General features: G+C 39.4%; 1 protein-coding gene across 1 annotated transcript in view; it reads right to left on the reverse strand.

Moving 5' to 3' along the window:
- Window positions 1-5,546, reverse strand: part of LOC134303706 (cytospin-B-like) — a 29,886-nt gene extending 24,340 nt beyond the window's left edge. The window contains exon 1 of the mRNA XM_062989180.1: window positions 5,517-5,546. The gene's annotated coding sequence lies outside the window, so the exon portion shown is untranslated. The remainder of the gene's footprint in view (window positions 1-5,516) is intronic.
- Window positions 5,547-6,000: the final 454 nt, after the last annotated feature.

Consider the following 6,000-nt stretch of genomic DNA (forward strand, 5'->3'; position numbering starts at 1 on the left):
ATAAATAAAAGATAAGCACAAATACTGTATTTTCTTTTCTTTTTTAAGAGAAATAATAAAAGGAAACTTTGTCAAAATTTGACTTCAATTTCAGTTTTCGGGACAAAATCATATCGTGAACCCAGTATTGCGAATCGCATCGCATTCCCTAAAAAATAGGGATGTCCCGATCACGTTTTTTTGTTCCCGATCCCGATCATTAATTTTGATCCCGATCCGATACCGAGTCTCAAACCGATACTTGTATTTTCTAGATATTGTCTAGATAAGAACTACATAATACTGTTCACACAGTGCACACTTCAAGTACATTAGTTATTCAAATGAATCCAATGTATATGTTTAACAACTGAATAGCTCTGCAGTAGGGCTGGGCGATATGGATAAAAAATTATATCTCGATATTTTTTAGCTGAATGGCGATATACGATATATATCTCGATATTTTTTCATCCCATAAGATAATAACAACAAGACACTTCTGAGACAAAGCTACATGTTCCAAATTTTTTACAGGCACTTTTATTAATATTCATGCTGGGAAGCTTCACACAAGAACTATTTTTCCTTAAGAAAAAAAATAACTATTGTAAGAAAAAGTTTGTTTTCTAACGTCTCACCTGTTGTGTAATGTGAATTACAAATATATTGTCTGGCCCTTTAAGAATGTTAAGTGCACTATAGGGTGCAGGGAGCGAGTGTGTAGGGAAGATAACAGAAATTGACCGTTTCCGGCTGCGCTTGTGTGAGCTTGCGTGTTTTGCACTTGTGTGACATTAAAAGTAGCGTTCTCATTAAACCCCCCCTCACATGTTTGGACTTTATACATTATTTTTACATCTGTCGCCACAACATTAACATTTACATTAATATTTTTTTACCATATAGAACACAGTTCTGTAATACAGGCAGAACTAATCATTCATGTTACTGTGTAACTATTACAATATATAATGCATTTTAATCAGCGTTCTGCTTCATGCACTTCATTATTATTTAACAGCTTTATTTGTTGTTTAATTGCTGTTTGCTCCTTGTTTACTGCAGAGTTAGTTCATGCAATTTTATTAATTTTTGGATGTTTATTGGCCGAGAACAAGAAATACTATAATAGAAGATAAATAAATAAATGAGTCTCGGACGTCGGGATATCATCCAGTATAAACTAACGTGCATGTCAGCCCGTGCATGCGCTTGTATGTTTATATTGGTTTTTGAAACGAATAACGACTCGTTTTCTTGTTTTTCAACTTTGGGATTTGAAGTGAAAAACGAGTGGTACACGGAGCTCGAAGATTTTGTCTGGACTTGTTTTCGGCATTCTCTACAGAATACATTATTCTGCTGCTCATCTGACACTTTGAATCCGAACCATCTCCAAATAATTGAGCCATTATTTTTCTTTTTACTAAGCAGCTCCTCTTCGATAGCTTCTGTCATGTCTTTATCTGTCTCCATGCTATCGCTGCCTGCAGGAATTACTGAAGCGGTGGGGGAGGGCGAGTTGTGTTCAGTGAGGGAGAGAGGCGGGGCAGGTGAACATGTGCAGAGACTAACTGGGAGAAGAGAAAGACGAACTGTCGGATCTAACTGGAACGCAACATCTATATCGATATATGCGATATTGTCTTATCTTATATCGCGTATGAAAATATATCGATATATTATAAAATCTCGATATATCGCCCAGCCCTACTCTGCAGTGCTGTAGGAAAAAAATAGCCTGCATCCAAGCTATTGCTTAATGTTCTTTTATTTTTACAAAATAAAAGTAAACAAACTATTACAGAATTACAGAATAAATCCACGTTTTTGGATCCTAGGTAAGCACAATGCATGACCTGCAAAGCTGTCTCATATGTGCCAGTGTTAAATAAACATGCCAGTTCAGCAAAACACAATACTGCAGACGATAACAGGGTAAAACAGAAGATGATGTTAGTGCTGCAGAGGGAGTTTTTGCATTTAACACCATAGAGCATCACAACAGCTACAGATCAATTAACTGAACGTCTTTTTTTCCTAATTATGAAACAGCACGTTGTCAAGTGCTTGTACAAAGATACACTATATTGCCAAAAGTATTCACTCATCCATCCAAATCATTGAATTCAGGTGTTCCAATCACTTCCACAGGTGTATAAAACCAAGCACCTTGGCATGCAGACTGCTTCTACAAACATTTGTGAAAGAAGGGGTCGCTCTCAGGAGCTCAGTGAATTCCAGCGTGGTACCATGATAGGATGCCAGGGCAAAAATCGTGTAGTGTGAACTAGGCATAACGCAGCAACGTGCACTAGGCACACGGTATCGGATGTTTAGTATCGGAGCCTTGTTTGTGAGTACGAGTACAAGTTAATGAGCGCGGTATCGGGCAAATACCCGATACCAGTATCGGTACTCATGCATCTCTACTACTAAATATTCCACAGTCAACTCTCAGTGGTATTATATTCCAAAGTGGAAGCGATTGGGAACAACAGCAACTCAGTCACGAAGTGGTAGCCACGTAAAATGACAGAGCGGGGTCAGCAGAGTCAATCGCTGGACTCTAGAGCAGTCGAATCACGCTTCTCCATCTGGCAATCCGATGGACGAGTCTGGGTTTGGCGGTTGCCAGGAGGACGGTACTTGTCTGACTGCATTGTGTCAAGTGTAAAGTTTGGTGGTGGGGGGATTATGGTGTGGGGTTGTTTTCAGGAGTCGGGCTCGGCCCCTCAGTTCCAGTGAAAGGAACTCTTAATGCTTCAGCATACCAAGAGATTTTGGACAACTTCATGCTCCCAACTTTGTGGGAAGAGTTTGGGGATGGCCCCTTCCTGTTCCAACATGACTGCGCACCAGTGCACAAAGCAAAGTCCATAAAGACATGAATGAGCGAGTTTGGTGTGGAAGTACTTGACTGGCCTGCACAGAATCCTGACCTAGAGCGGAGACTGCGAGCCAGGCCTTCCCGTCCAACATCAGTGTCTGACCTAACAAATGCCCTTCTGAAAATATGGTCAACAATTCCCATAAACACACTCCTAAATCTTGTGGAAAGCCTTCCCAGAAAAGTTGAAGCCGACATCATATTAAACTAGGGTTATTAAACGATATTGCCGATATCATACCGTCTTCAGGAAATACCGCGGTGGGGGTCAAACTTTACAGTGTACACACTTGAGTGTAATTACAATATTTCAATGTTTTGTTTCAAAGATTTAACAATCTGAACGTCAAACATTGCTTATCTTGTCTGATCTATAATAAATACGCATAAGTATAAATGCATGTGTATCAATTACACTTTAACACAAACATTAACACAACATTTTGGCATTGTAATCTCTCTCTGCCCACACAAAACAGAATAATAGCAGGCTACACATTTCAAAAGTTAACTTCTTAGTTTATAGTTACAGATATTTCTTAAAAGTGTATGAACGTGTACGATTAGTTATGCCTGTAATCCAGAATTAAGTTCTATACCGTAACAAAAAATATGAATGTAAATGTTCATGTTGCGATGACGGTGATGTAAAATAATGTTAAAATAATTCAAAGTCCAAACATTTGAGTGGTTAACGAGAACGCTACTTTACATGTCACACAAGCTCAGTGCAAAACTCGAGCACGGAAACGGTACAAATCCGATCTATTCCCTACACACTCGCTCCCTACGCCCTATAGTGCGCTTAACATTCTTAAAGGGCCAGACAATATATTTTATAATTCAAATTACACGACAGGTGAGACGTTCTTTTTTCTTAATATAGCGCTTTTATTTAGGAAAAAATAGTTCTTACATAGGCAGGAAAATCTATGGCAGACAAGAGTCAGAACAGCGGATTGGGCGTAACGTTATTGTTACTGTTTGCTCCTTTTTCTCAACACTTGTGCTCGATTTACACTGAAGATATATTTAGTAAATAAGTACACGTCCGCGCATGCACGCGCTTGCGTTCATTTCCGGTTGAACTGATAAAAAATGTTGATTTTTGAAAAATTAAAAGACGAGCCGTTTTTCAGTTTCTGCTTGTTAGCTCACAGCTAACGCTAGCCAGTGTGGCTCTTCACTCGTCTCTCTGTGTGAGCACCCCACAGCCAATCAGCGAGCTCCAACCGCCTACCCCTCCCACCCCTCCCTTAGCGCATGTCCTAAAGTCTCAGTTTTCAAGGTAAACCTGAAGCAGAAATTTGGCGCTTCACATTTAAAAAATACCGTCACCATTTTTGAATACCGTCACCATTTTTAAATACCGCGGTATACGGTAATATCGTCATACCGCCCAACCCTATATTAAACCTTATGGATTAAGAATGGGACGTCACTCAAGTTCATATGCGTGTGAAAGCAGATGAGCGAAAACTTTTGGCAATATAGTATAGATGTTATTGTCAACACCTGACACAGTGTCACATTCTGTGGAAATAGATCTACCGATGACCTATTTTATTTGTTGTTATTATTGTTTAGGGCCAACGCTGAATTGAAAGTAATACGATTATCTGACCATAAACGCATTTGTTAGTTGTCTTAAAAAGTAGCTTGCGTGTTAACATAGTTATTAATGCATTTGTCAAATATTTTAACCCTTACCCCATACGCATTACCATGGTGCCACCAATTACATGAATTTAACACGGGAGTCAAACTTGCAAAGCAGTGGTCCGTCTGGCCCATGCTGCCATCTGTCAAGTGTCGTCTTTTTTTACCAAAATATGGTCCCCCTACCAGTTGTACCCATTGGACACTGTCACTTCTGTAGCTCTCCGTGGTGGATTAGTGTATCAAATCGCTGCACAACTACCACATACTAGACTGTACTGGGTGATATGGTGGAGCAGCATCAAAGTTCTGAGTTTGAACCTTCTTCTTAAGTCACTATCTATCTACAGGTTGGACATTTTCCTCCCAGTTTCCTGCGGCTACATGCAGAAGGTGGACTGGTTGCTCTAATTCGCCCCTTGGTGTGTGGCAATGAGTAACTGTGAGATAGCTTAGGATGTGATGCCTTGTCCGGGCTGTATTCCCATCTTAAGTCCGAGTGTCATGGTAACACTGGATCCACTAGTTTTGGAATGGGATACTCATGATCACGTGTCCACATATTTTTGGCACAATATTGTAGCTAATTAAGACAAAATGCTGTCCAACTGTACTGTACACCTGTATATGTACCGTATAAATGTATATACATACATAGTGGATATTTACTGCAGTATGTCATTAACACTGGTCGAGACTACTACTATTACTAAATATCATATTTACACATTAAACACACGCTCACACGTGACATATATTTAAATATCACGTCACGTGACTTGCCAACAAGCTAATTCAAATTTTAACGGTCAAACGTCCGTTAAGTGGAATAAAGTATTAACTGCTCATTCAGCTCCGCTCTCTCACCGACGGTTACACACAATTTACCCACAAAACACGGTAAATTATCAAATATTAACCCAACAGAATGGTTTTAGGAGACAGAAAAGTGTATAAAATATAAATATAAGCGCTTTAGGCTCACCTGTTTTGAGCGGCGCAGACGCGCTGCGGTTCTGACTCGCTCTGAAACTGCTGCTCTAATGATAAATCACCAGCAGACGGCGCGCGCCAATCAAAAACAAGGCAGGTGCATGCTGGGTAGTGTAGTCCATGGTTCCTCAATGGCGCTCAAATTCTGTTAAAGATCACCACCAGGACCTGATTAAACCCATTTTAATTACAAAATAATAATAAATAAAAATAGTTTCCACAGCAAATTATGGTCCTTGTTCAAATTATGGTCTGTGTGTGATTTTTCACAACTAAAATTACAACAAGGCAGGTGCATGCTGGGTAGTGTAGTCCATGGTTCCTCGACTTCTGTAAACAATCGCCATCAGGGCCTGATTAAACCCATTTTAATTGCAAAATATTTATTAATAAATATACTCTGCATTACAAATTATGGTCTTTGTTCAAGTTATGGTCTGTGTTTGCTTTTTACTACGTAAAATTAACTAAAATAA

This window comes from Trichomycterus rosablanca, chromosome 26 (genome assembly GCF_030014385.1).
Source record: "Trichomycterus rosablanca isolate fTriRos1 chromosome 26, fTriRos1.hap1, whole genome shotgun sequence".
NCBI lineage: Eukaryota > Metazoa > Chordata > Actinopteri > Siluriformes > Trichomycteridae > Trichomycterus > Trichomycterus rosablanca.